Below are 13,989 nucleotides of genomic sequence, written 5' to 3'. Positions count from 1 at the left end.
TCTTACTTGTATTCTTCTAACAAGTTTATCTTGCTCAACATCCTTTAATTAAACACCTTTAGCTTTTTTTTAAAGTAAATTTGGCAAACTATCACAATAAAAAAATAGGGTGTTTGTTCCCAACAAACTAAAGGAAGAATTTCCATGGACGTATTGCAACTTATTGCTCACCACTGTCATCTCCAAAGGAATCAAGTAGTGCTGTTTTTCTGAATATTAACCTGAATTTCTATTGGGGCGGAACTGTAAGCACTATGCTATGTTTTAATTCCATATGTACAAAAATTGGTTGATAATAGCATATTGCGCAACACAGAGAATTTCAGGGATGTTTTAATATGTAAAAGACAATACCTTGGTATTGGAAGGGATGAATGCTAAGGCCTGTTTCACTAAGTCACTTCAGTGTCCAAAAATATAAGATAGGCATGTTGTTATGGGAGAAACCATAGGTCAGTGGCAGAATTCATGCTTTGCGTGCAAAAGGTCCCAGGTTCAATCCTTGGCATCTCCAGGTACCAAAGGGAAGCAGGACTGGTACAGACTCCTCTCTGAAGCTGCTGCCAGTCAAGAGTGAAGTGTACTGGGCTAGATGGACCAACTGCCAACTCTGTACAAGGCACCTGTCTACACTGACTGGCAGTAGTTCTCCAGGGTTTCAGAAAGGAGTTGTTTCCAGTCCTGAGTTGCCCTGGGACTGGAGAGCAGAAGAGAAGCACACTACTCTGGCTTCTCCTATCAGCCAGGGGAGCTAGCCTAGGGCTCCTGGGAGGCTACACCCCGTGCTTCCCAGAAATGAGAACAAGCCAAGGGGGAGACCAAGCTGGCCCATCCATCAGCCAGAGAAGCAGCAGCTGCAGGGAGCTCGTTTCCTCCTCCCTGCCAGAAAAGGACACCCGGCCCCAACTGACAGTTGCCCTGGAACTGCAGACGTAAGGAGAAAGAATGCTCTGGTCACATCCATCGGCCAAAGGAACAAGAGCCACAACCGCTATTCAAGCAAGAACACCAACAAGGGAAGATCAGCCTGGCCCAAAGTGCATTTGGATGCCCAGTTGTAGCTCACCACCATGTTCCGGCCTTGAAGGGCTGACCTCCCTCCCCGTCCAGTTCCCTCACTTTTCTCTGCTTGTATGTTTTGTTGCTTTAGTTTGTCAGCCTGATGGCAGGGTCTGTCTCGCTTTTTCACTGATGTGAGATGCTTTGGGAGGCAATAATTGTCAGAAAAGCAGGATAAACATGCAGTAAATAAAACTATCTGGAAGGGCTGGGGGTCAAACCTGGGAGTTTCTTATGAAACGCACATGCTTTAGCTCTTACTGTAGAAAATTACCCTAACTCAAATCAGGGTATTTCTGTAATAATTTCCAGAGGGACAGCTGTGCTAGCTGCTGCTGCATGCTCATTTAAACCACATATTGTTTAGCCAGGCACCAAGTTATATAACACACGTCATACACTGTTAAAGAGAAAGCACACAGTCACTTTTCTCACAGTGTAGTAAAAATATTTTTGGCTGGGAAAAAAATGGCTTATCAAATTCAAAAGTACCTATATTTATCCCCGAATTCATGTTCAGATATATAGGATTTATTTAGCAAGTGAGGCAGACGGGGATGCAACGAACTTTGTGCTTTTGGGTGGTTTTGCACTTCCCCTTCCCAGAACACTGGAAAAGGTTGCATTTAAACATCCGCCGTCTTTAGAAGGTGAGAATACTAGAGATTTATAGTGTCTTTGTGACCTTTTTTTTTATACATATAAAAAGAAAAAACAGGCAGCACCAATCCAGTCCCCTGAAATATGAGACCAAATCCCCAGCCAAGCCCTAAACCTTACTTTTCAGTTCTCCATGTTCAAATTGAGCAAGCCAGTGTTAGCCCCCTACCACTTTTCTGCAGATGTGATTCAAATTACATTTCCAGAGCAACCGCATTTCCCATTATTGCCTATTATCCCCCAGTAAGAATAATGCCAAATCAAAGCCTAATAGAACTACCATTTTGCATATCAGGACAGCGTAGCTCACAGCAGCCTTAACCAAATAGTTTCTGTTGCTATGTTAGAAGAGTGAGGGTAGGCACTTCAATCTGAATTCAAGGCATTTGATTTTGGTAGCTATAGGGGAACCTGCCAATTGCTTGAAAATGAAATTCTGGTACTTCCCAGAAGACTCAAAAGGGTTGGTCCGCATAGAAAATGGTATGCAGCTATTCCATGTGCTCACAAGTCTCCTGCCACCGAGCAACACATCCAAACATGCTACCAAGACAATAAACAATGTTTAGCACACTCCAGATTTGCAATGATGTCGCAAGCACAAAGCAAGATCTGAAAGCACAACTCAAGCAGGTGAGCCCAGCGTCCATTTCAAGCTACATCTCATTCGTGTGCGCTCTCCCTCTTGCATGCATACAGATGCACACACAACATCTTATTATGGAATTACACATTTAGAAATTCTAGAAAATACCTATTTTATAGATAGGAAGCACTGAACCTGAGACTCTCCAAAATAAATCAATATATTAATGGCTGAGAGACCAAAAAACCCACGCACAGCTAATCACTCAATGTGGAGCAAGCCACAAAATGTAAAATAAAGTGAATCTGTGGCAGAAAACTCAAAATCAATGTACAGCTGATCACTCAGGAAAAGAGACAACTCTCCCATATGCCTCATTATATCCCTCACACATGCATCCCATTATCTCATTCTCATATACACATCTCACATTCACTCACACACACACCACCTGGTTGATGCTGCTGATGGCTGTGTCCCATTCTTTTCTTTAGGGCCCTGGGGTACCACTCACTAGCTTCAGAAAAGAGTAAACCTGGCAGCCAGATGTGCAGGCAGACTCGGTGCAAGCATGTTTGTAAGTATAAGTGCTATTTGGTTTAGGGTGCAATCCTATGCATGTTTAGACAGAAAAAAGTCCTATGACTCCCAGCATTCCTCAGCCAGCCATGCTGGCTCGGGAATGCTGACAGTTGTAGGTCTTTTTACTGCCTAAACATACATAGGATTTTGCCCGAAGACATTTAGGGACACCTCCCCTAGCTGGTTAGAAAGCTAGGCCCAGGGTCAGGCTTCCAGAAAGAGAAAATTAGTCATGGAGAGAAGACCTTTTGTATATAGCTCCTTAATAAAATAATATCTCCTCTGACAAGTTCCTTATTTAAGACGGAGAGCATAACATGGTACCAGGAGTGAGGTCAGAAGGAGAAAGAGGAAGGTAAGAGGCAAAAAATTGAGGCAAAAGGAGGGAATGCTCAAGGCCCCAGGGAAGCTAAAGCTGAGTAGCAATGCAGCAGAATACTGGAAAAGATTTAAGCAGGCCTTCGTATTCTACATGCAAGCCACAGGAATGGATAAAAAAGATCCTCAAAAGGTAGCCATTTTTCTGCATATAGCAGGGAATGAGGCAGTAGACCCCTATACCATGCTGTGCAATTAAAACGAGGAGCAGGCTAGGTTTTTTTGGTAGTTCTAAACGAATTTGAGGTGTACCGCTTACCCAAGTACAATGAAACTTATGAAAGATACAAGTTGCCTCAGGGTGCAGCAAGAAGGGGGAATCAAAGAATTCTTTACTGAGCTTATATTGATGAGTCAATCTTGCAGCTTTGAGACCCTGGGTCACTAATTAGAGATCAGATAGTGTGGGAGATGGCAAACTGCAAAAATAATTCTGGAAGACACTGATCTGGCTCTAGGAAAGGCAAGATCACACAAGCTGCTGCTGTAACAGACAAGAATGCAAGTCAGAAAAAAATGTTTCCATTGATGTAGTAAATGGAGGCAGTAGCCCCAGCAATCCTAAATCTAGCACAGCCAGGTTTTCACAGAAGGCGCAGGGAGGGACAGAATGCAAAAGAATAAGGAAACCCCACATCTGCTTGGATGCAAGAGGCACATCTCCGAATCAAAACGTTAGCTAGAGAAGAGCATGTACTGTGGAGGCAGTCACAGAGACGGAGTTCTTCAATGGCAAAGTGTTTCAGCACATGCAGATAACACAACCACTTTTCAAAAGCATTTTACCAAGCAAGAGAACATCAGAAAAAGGTACGAGTCCAAACAGATATCTCCTCACACAACAACCCAGAGGTGCCATGATCTCTGGCCTCGATCCCCCCCACCCCCGGCTCAGAGGAGGACTCAGGGCAGGGAGGAGGTGTCATCCAGTAACCCCTTATCTGCTACTCAGGAACTTCTAGGCCAGAGAACATCGCTTTACGAGACTCCAAGGGCCCACGTCTGATTCAGTCTTCGCTGCCTTTATGTAGGAGCCAGCAGTGGCAGAATCTGACAATCTGTCTTTAAGAAATGGACAGCTCCTCAAAGGGGTGGAGTTAACAGCAGATCTAGACTTCAGAAAGCCTACATGCTGCTGACAACTGCTCTTTGTGGGCGAGTTTCAGACAATGATCTGGCGAGGCTCCTGACTTGCCTTGCCTAGAGATGCAACTTTCCAGAAATTTCAAAGCCATGGAAAAACGAGTGCAGGGTGGGGGTGGAAAGAAGGAGGATTCAAAAAGAAGCAATACTTTTTTTTTTAGCACTCTTTACAGATTTAAAGTCACTTTGTTGTTTTAAAACAGCCTTCCCCAACATGGTGCCCTCCAGATGTTTTGAACTTCAGTTCCCATCAGCTCCAGGCAGCTTGGCCAGTGTTCAGGAATACTGGGTATTGTAGTCCAATACATCTGGAGGACACCAGGTTGGGGAAGGGTGCTTTAGGAACATATATTGTGCATAACTTGGTTTGCTCATACAATTATCATTAAAATTAAACACTTTTAGACTGCTGCCCAACATGTCAATGATATTAGCTGAGACAACAAGGAGCAAGGGCACATTTTCTCAGGAGTGATGATGGCCCTCAATTCAGATCACAAGAATTTCAGATATTTCTAAGCACTATGATTTTATTTGTGTTACCTCCAGTCTAAAATATTCCCAGTCAAATGGGCTGTCAGAGGAGTGAAAATTGTCGAGCAATTGTTGAAATGAGCTTTGGATTCCAATGCAAACCCATACCTAGCATTGCTCAACTACAGGACAACATCACTAGAAATTGGGAAATCTCCTGCAGAGCTACCATTTAATAGAAAACTCAGGACCAAATGACTATGGATAGCACAAGACATAGACGACATGGGCACGCATCCCGGTGTTCAGACTCAGATATTGCACAAGGGACCAAAAAAAAAAGCGATATTATGATACAGGCTCACAAGCATTAATTCCCTCTACATTGATCCCAAAGATGAAGTCAGGCATAATATGGTAACAACGAAGCTAATAGGGCTGTTGTCCACAACAAAGTAGCCCCAAGGTCACCTGAAATTCAGACCTTGGATGGACAAGTATTAAGATGCAACAGGCATCATATCCTCCAGATACCTAAAGGGGAGGGAGAGGGAGAATGAGATAGGACAAACAGAGCAGAAAAACTATCAAGAGGGGTAGGGGTTGCTCAGGACCAAATCACCATGGATGGAACAAGACACAGACATGTATCATGGCATTCAGAGTCAGATCTCAGGGCACGGCTGTCACAACTTAATGGCTTGCTGCTATATTGTGATGACATTACGTTTCAAACTGAATAAAAATGGCCAGACCACCCAAAGTCCAGTCAGTTAGCAACTCTAATGGGTACTTATTCCTTAGGGGCATAAAGAAAACTATGGCCACCCTCTAAATGGCTAAAGCTGTGGATTATCTCTCTCATGTTAAATATATCAATAATTCCTCCTGTATTATTCTTGCATTTCTTAAAGGATGATATCACTACTGAGAAGCAACACAGATGAAGCCACTGTGAACTAACTAGTAGAGGGTGCAAGCATTTAACTACAGTTCTAGATGGAGACCATACATGAGAACTAGAAGACCACAGCAGTGTTGCTTCATAGATGTCTCCCCTCAACCGACTCTGGGAGAATTTCCCAGCCCTTCTCTCTTATTCATTTTTCTCTCAATCCTGCACAACCCTCAAACCTGCTCCCCTGCCCTCCACCCCACTCCTCTTTTGCTGTCCACCTCCCTCTTCCATAGTGTCTCTCCTTCCTCCCTGATATATGAATTGTTGATGGCAAAGTTTCATGCCCACAAACATTATAGTATAAGGTGTAAGAGATGAAAATGTTCACAAAGTTCTCTGCAATTGCATAATAAGCCTGAGCTATGTTTTCAAAAATGGGTCTGTGCCTTACCTTTAGCAGTAAGAGGAATTTCTGGGCAGTGAAGAGCTAATTAAAAGAAACAATAGAAATATATGAGACAAATTGATCCCATAGCATTGCAGTAGCAATATAAGAGCAGATAATTCCAGTGACTAAGTGTGCAATCCTATGCATGTTTAGAGAAAAGGCCTACAACTCCCAGCATTTGCTGGCTAGGGAATGCTGGGAGCTGTAGGCCTTTTCTCTGTCTAAACATGCATAGGATTGTGCCCTTAATTGTAATAATATGGGAATGGCCATCTCGAAGGCCACTGTAGGAATACCACTTCTTGCTAAAAGGAAGGGGAGGGATGGCTCATTTACATGTGTTAATACATTTAACAGGTTACAACTTTAAAATTGGCCATCGATTAGTACTTTCAAAAGCATACAGTGTTGGGAAAAGGATCCAAAGTGCCACATATCAAAACTCATTCCTACTCTCACTTTCCTTTTCCTTTTTATACCTTAATCATAGAATCATAGAATAGTAGGGTTGGAAGGGGCCTACAAGGCCATCGAGTCCAACCCCCTGCTCAATGCAGGAGTCCAAGTCAGAGCATTCCTGACAGATGGCTGTCCAGCCTCGTCTTGAATGCCTCCAGCGTGGGAGAGCCCACCACCTCCCTAAGGAATTGGTTCCATTGTCGTATTGCTCTAACAGCCAGGAAGTTTTTCCTGGTGTTCAGCCGGAACCTGGCTTCCTGTAACTTGAGCCCATTATTCCGTGTCCTGCACCCTGGGATGATCAAGAAGATAGCCTGGCCTTCCTCTCTGTAAAAACCTTTCAAGTACTTGAAGAGTGCTATCCTATCTCCCCCCAGTCTTCTCTTCTCAAGGTTAAACATGCCCAGTTCTTTCAGTCTCTCCTCATAAGGCTTTGTTTCCAGTCCCCTGATCATCTTTGTTGTCCTCCTCTGAACCCTCTCCAGTTTGTCTGCATCCTTCTTAAAGTGTGGTGCCCAGAACTGGACACAGTACTCAAGATGAGGTCTAACCAGTGTGAATAGAGGGGAACTAGTACTTCATGTGATTTGGAAGCAATGCTTCTATTAATGCAGCCCAAAATAGCATTTGCCTTTTTTGCAGCCACATCACATTGTTGGCTCATATTCAGCTTGCGATCTACAACAATTCCAAGATCCTTCTCGCCTGTAGTATTGTTGAGCCAAGTATCCCCCATAATCATATTAGTAAAAAGAGAGTATTGGACTGCTTTGGGACTGAATGCCTTGTGTGGGTGTCTGCTTCCCATCTGCTCATCCCCTTTCTCTTCTGTTCAGTTCCTTCCTTTAGACCACTCCCAACTATCATATCCTAACCCTCCCCCTGCCCCCGCCCACTTCCCCCCACCATCTCTTGGCCCATGGCTCCTGCTTTCCTATGCCGTTCTGTCTTCCTGGCTTGCTCAACCACCATTACCACAAAATCATTTACAATTTAGATCATTAAAAAATCTTTCTTCTCAGAAGGAAACTGTCCCTGAAAAGGGGAACTTCCCACTTCCTGGGCAAGGACGAAGCCTGAAATCACATTCTGGAGTATTAGAAACAATGACTGTTTAGAAATATAGTCCACAGCTGAGCAAGGGCAAGCAACGCAGATTTCACCATACTGCTTCCATTTTAGCAGCTTCTCATTAAGTTGTTGGGCAAAAACATCCAGGTACCAAAGGAGGGGGGAGACACAGGCTATTTTAATCAGGAAAGCTAACTTTTAAAAAGCTTCTGAGGACTAGTTCTTAGTGAGGTGTTATACCTGTGTCTCGGCATAGAAAACTACCAGGTCAACTAGCTCTCCCTGACATGATAGTTTTCTATGCAGATATTCCTTTTCATATAGAGGAGCACTCAATCATGCAAGACCCCACCTGCAGCTTGAAGTGAGAAAGCCAAGGGCCTTATCTAGCAGCTACGTCTTCTCTCTCTCTCTCTCTCTGTCTTTATTTTTACTGTAGAGAAGGTGTGTGTGGGGATCAGAGGCTTTATTTATTTATTTATTTATTTATTTGTATTTCTAAAAGTGCACACTCCACCTAGCTTAGGAGCTTAGGGCAATCAATGTACAATACAAACATTAAAACTTCACATAAAATCCAAGGAACAAAACACCTATAGAAAACAGATAGAAAATTGCCTGATGGATCCTTTCTGTTACTTAAGTAGACAAACTATGGAAAAAATAAATTGACTTATTTGTAATCAGAATGTGGAGGAAGAGGCAGTCTCCTTTAATTGGTCTTCTAATAGGCTGTACACAAAATGGTGGAATCTGTGGCTCTTTCTGTGTGTTTGAATATAAGTCAGTGCCATGTGCTCTTAAAAAGAGTCATATGAAACCCTGGTATGCAGTTTGCAGTTGTCTGTTGCCCACTCTTACCGTGTAGGTAACTGTGCAGATTTTATCTCACAAAAGAACTATAATGCTATAGGGGCAGAGAAACACAATACTGAAAGCAGAGGAGGGGGAACAGAGTGAAAAGTAACTCTGGAATATCAAGTTAGGTAACTTAAAAAAAGTGGGGGAGAACTGTGGAGAGGAGGATGTGAACACGTTTAGGCAAACATCCAAAACCTTAGTGGCTTCTGAATGACTTCATCACTATTAAAGGAAATAAAGGCATTTGAACAAAAGAAACATCTCTGAATGAGAGCTCACACTTGACCTTTCTTTGAGAGTCAAAGAGCTTCGTTTTCATAAGGGCCCTTCAAAAGTATCCCATGAGGTGTCCGTTCTCCCCCCCCCCCATTCATTCTTCTTCATTAATTGGAGATGTGACTGTGCTTGATCTTCTCAAGAGAAGTCTAGCACATATTCACAGGTCTTTAAGTCCTCCCATGAGACTTGCCGTATCTCTTAAAGAAATATTTATGCAGGGGTTGATTTTTCCACCGTGTTTAAAATCTTTGAAGTGGTAATAATCAGTCTTTGGCTGCTATAACTGTGTCACACATAGTTTGCAAGAATACAAGCGTTACTTTTTGGAGACTAGTACCTATACCTGTTTTTCACTAAACATCTATCATAGCCAGAAAAACGTGATGTGTACAAACTTGTACTCTCAACCACTTGCAGAATTTTTAGTAGCTTAAGCACCTGCCTTTTATTTAAGTGAGTCAATTAACTGACTTAAATTTAACTAACGTTGCAAATTATCAACACCTCAATATGCCTTTCTGAAATATAAAACTATATGATGACTTATACTTTAATAAAAAGCTACTGCTGTTCTTAGAAACACCATATTTTAAAAAAAAAAACTTAAAATATTCAGTCTTGAAATATTTTTCTTGAACATATCACAGAACAATAAAGGGAAAATTTAATAACACAACATTGGGATGGATAACAGAAAACAATTATATTTTCTATGTATTCCTTATTATGGTAATACACTGGCCTTTATTCAACTTTCATTTGTATACTAGCGTTCTGTTCACATGTTAATGTTATATCTTCCTCTCAAATAGCAAATTCAGGTGGTGAGTTCTGACAGAAATGGAGCTAAAACACAGCTCCTTAGAAATAAAGAGGGATCTGCATACTCAGGGGAAGCCTGAGGCTTGCAGAGGTACAAAAAATTAAAAATTAAAAACAGGTGGCAACAAAAACCCCAGCCTAATGAGAACTGACCATGCTCACTAGACACAGGATGTTCAGTGTCCACAGGAATTGAAAAATGGAAACATGGGGGGAGTGGAATATCTATTCATACTCCTTACCATTTATAATATTCTGGAGGACGGCATTCTGGTAGGCTGGAACTCTGAAGAAACACACTCTTGATGGGAGGCAAGGATACACTGCAACATTTTGTTGCAGGTTCAGCTTGGGCAGTCTACTGTATGTTAGTCTTATCTTCACTGGAATTAGGAAGCTGAGAGATGGTGAAAGACTTGAGACTTCGCTTAACATCTGTGGCCAAAGGGGTAAAATCATATTGCTTCAAGATACCACATTTAATGACAAGATAGTCTGCCTGCAGTTCCATCAGCTCCTGTGGGTATGGGTGAGGTTCCTTTGTGAGATGGGTCTAACACAATTAAGTAATTGTGCCTTAATAAGGCCTCTAGTGTTGGCCTTATTTATCCGTTCTCCTTGACGATGAGAAGTACATTTGGTCAGGTGGCGATAATAAATTCTGACCAATTTAGTACACTGCATGGTCCTCACTCCATAACATACAAGAGAGTATTATATAAAAGCCACTCTAACATGCTCTAACATGACCCCAAAACAGTACCAAGATAAGACTGTGCAGGTGAACGGACAAGGTTATCACGATAGGAACAAATCTGGTTTCAGTGACTGAAGCCTACTCCAGTGGTGTCCTCGAGTACACTTGTTTACCTTCTCTGGTGGTTACCTTCTCTCATGGTTGCCATTCATTGCGACGCAAAAAATAAAGTGTTGCACCTGAGCACATCTGCAAGTAAAGCAAAGTTCAAGCTGGATGTTTCAGTCACTGTTGAAAGGGATCCCAATGTACATACACACACACAGAGAGAGAGAGAGAGAGAGAGAGAGATCTTGTAATATACCAGCCCTATTTTCACATACAGAGCACCTGCCATCATAATGAGCATTTTGCAAGCAATAGAATAAAGCCTGCTACATAGTGTTGCAAGAGTAATACAAGGAAAGGGGCACCCTGTGTTCGAAGTGAATGTGTACACAAGCTGCACAGATAAAATCGGAGTGAGAACAACTGATTTGGGAAAAGAATATCCTGTTAACTAATTGCCCAAGGTCAGCCTCCTCATATAAGTGGACTGACATCTCTAGGGAAACATAAAACCATTAAGTTGTTCTTTGATCTCACACCTTCTGTAGAACCTTTAAATCAATTAACCATGAAGCTACTCACTTCTCTTCTTTACAGCGCATAAAACTTCTTTGGTGTGCCTGACACATTACTACATTATAGATCAAAGCTCGTGGAGCGCTCCAGATCCAAACAAGATATTTATGAGGTTTATTCTTCCCTTTCCCCCACCCCCAAGCATTCACTTGTTGCATTCGTCTGAATCCTAGGGATAGAGGGGAATGGCATTTTGATCTAGAGTTGAATGAAAGCGTCATGAGCATTTAACAGGAAACAAGAACTGATATGGCAGAGGGAGCTGGGGAAGGCAACAGTAACTACATTCAACTCAACAGTTTGAATATTAACACCACATATTTTTAAAAATCCAGATATAATTTCTGGATTTAGTCAGCGCACTAGTCTCCTGTTATTGTAGCTGAGTATTATGCAGTGTTGGAGAGATAAGCACTTGATTAAGCCACAATTTCAAATCTATGGCATTTGTAAACGCCACGTCACAATAAACATGAATATTTTGACACAATAGAGATATAATTATTCTCCCAGGATGCATGCCTCCTAGAGTGGATTATCTGTTCTGTTACAAGTTTACCATACTTTTATGCCACTAGTTTTTTAAAAAATTGATAGACCATTCACCCAGAAATGAAGTCCAGTACTTATATTTTGTGTGCAAAACCACAGGTGCTATTTTAGATTGCAGTGAAGTTGCTCTTGGATATTTTAATAGCAACTGTACTTCTTATTTTCTCTTTTTTAAATAACTCACAATTATAGCAGTGTTATTAACTTCCTTTAGTCAACGGAACTTATGCCTTTGGCATTCATACCTACTACCAAGGGCAGCCATTTAATTCTTTATAACAAGTCACTCAGCATGTACAGCTAGTGAAACCCTGTTCAGGCCTTCACCAAGCCCATGTGCACGAGACCCACCTCTGGCATCCTTATTCCTGCTAGCTGCAGTCTCAGACCTCCGTGCTCGGAGAAGGAAGGTCTGAAGGGGAGGTTCACAGCATGTTTACCCACACATAATTTCCTCTGTGATCAGGCAGATCATGTGGAGGAGTCTAACATTCAGCCAAACATGTGACAATTGCCCCTTCAGACCCGCTCAAGGAAAGGTCTGAGGCTGCAGCCTGCAGGAACAAGGGCATTCAGAGCAGGGCTGGTGCAAACGGCCCTGCTCTGAGAATGCAGGAACACGGCTTGACATACAGGTGCTTCTGATGAATATATTTGGGTAGCACCACCTGCATCAGTCTTTTGTAAGTAAACCGATATTACAAAAGTGTTCAGGGCATTCTCATCCAAAATTGACCTGATAAAGGTATCCCTTGAACTTCTCCCATGGGAGCATGAGTAATACAATTTTATTATGAGGAATATGTGAGTTCACATTTTCCTGTGAACAAGAGGAAACGTTTATTCCACCACTTACCTTTCTCCAAATAAAGGACACACAATTCTGTAGTATTTGCTGTCAATATTTTATGCACCTTTTTTCTGAGCTGGGATAAAATGGGTAAAAATGACTGAAGCAACTGGTCCATCTGAGATACTAGGCACTTTTTCTCCAGTGGGCACTTTATCTTGCATTTTCAGTATGTAAACTAATTTTTTTTAAACCCCTTACCTTTTGAAATCCACTAACCTGACAGCAGCTGCTGAACAATGACCAAGAAGTTACACTGAACGGGGACGACCGGGGGGGGGGGGGGGGGGGGTGTTGGAAGGGAATGAGACAGTGCATCAGCACCACCATCAGGTGGAGAAAATATAAAAAGGAATAAAAACCAAGGACCTTCCGAGGAAGGGGAGGGCCGTTTTAAATTCAGGATTTTAGGCTGGTGTCGCCTGTGAATAAGGCAGGGCAATGGTATTATAAAAGCTTTGTCTAGAAGCACCCGCAGGAGCTGGGTGCGATGGAAGGGGCAGGGCCAATGAACACCACACACAGACACTGCTTTACACCACTCTCTGTGATGGGGAAAGCTTGATGGGGAGCAAGTGATACCTGACACAAAAAAGACCAGGCAAGCCACTCAGGGTGTGAATCCATTCAGAGTAAAGCACTGTTCAAGTCCCATTGATCTAAACAGGAGATATTAAGGCTGCAATCCTATATTCACTTACCTGGGAGTTAGTTCCATTTAATTCAGTGGGCCTTACTTTTGAGTAGGCACATATAAGACTGAGCTGTTAAATAGGAGCTCTCACTGAAATTAATGGGGGTTGAAAGTGCTTCAGTTGGATGGATTCTACCCTTGAAGTGTATTCCTGGCTGCTTAAGAGGAACGTGGGGAAGGAGGGTTGAGATTTTGTTTTTTTGAAGTTGGTTCCCTCCACACAGGAAAAACAAACTGCTCCTATTCAGAAATACTTTGCCCTTTTCACTTTTTCTTTTTTTTGCAGGGTTGTGGGGGAGGAAGTTGTAGGACGGTGGTGCTACACAGCATATTCTCAAGAGGTACTCAGTTGCTCCAAATTGATTACTGTTGTTTTTTTAACACTTCAGTTTGCAATCGTTTGCATTTGCAATCCTTACTTCCCTAAAGTAAGTTCTTGAACACAGTGGGACTTATTCCTCTGAGTGTAAGATTTCTGTGCACTCTTGCTTAGGAGTACCTGTTCTTGCAGCTAAACATACATCAGCTCAGGCAGCAAAGCTAGCAAACCCTGACGGCCTGAAATGCGCCATTTAGGGTGCAATCCTATGCAGGTTTAGACAGAGAAAAGGCCTACAACTCAGCAAATGCTGGGAGTTGTAGGCCTTTTCTCTAAACATGCATAGGCTTGCACCCTAAATGGTGCATTCCAGAAACTGGCTGGGACATGCTGGGAATTGTAGGAGTTTTTTCTGTCTAAACCTGTATACGATTTTGCCTATTTACTTACCTGTATTACATTATTTATAAATC

Source organism: Heloderma suspectum, chromosome 5, assembly GCF_057233095.1.
Source record: "Heloderma suspectum isolate Gila_16-S chromosome 5, 16-S_ref, whole genome shotgun sequence".
Classification (NCBI taxonomy): Eukaryota; Metazoa; Chordata; class Lepidosauria; order Squamata; family Helodermatidae; genus Heloderma; species Heloderma suspectum.
Note: the sequence above shows the minus strand (reverse complement) of the source record.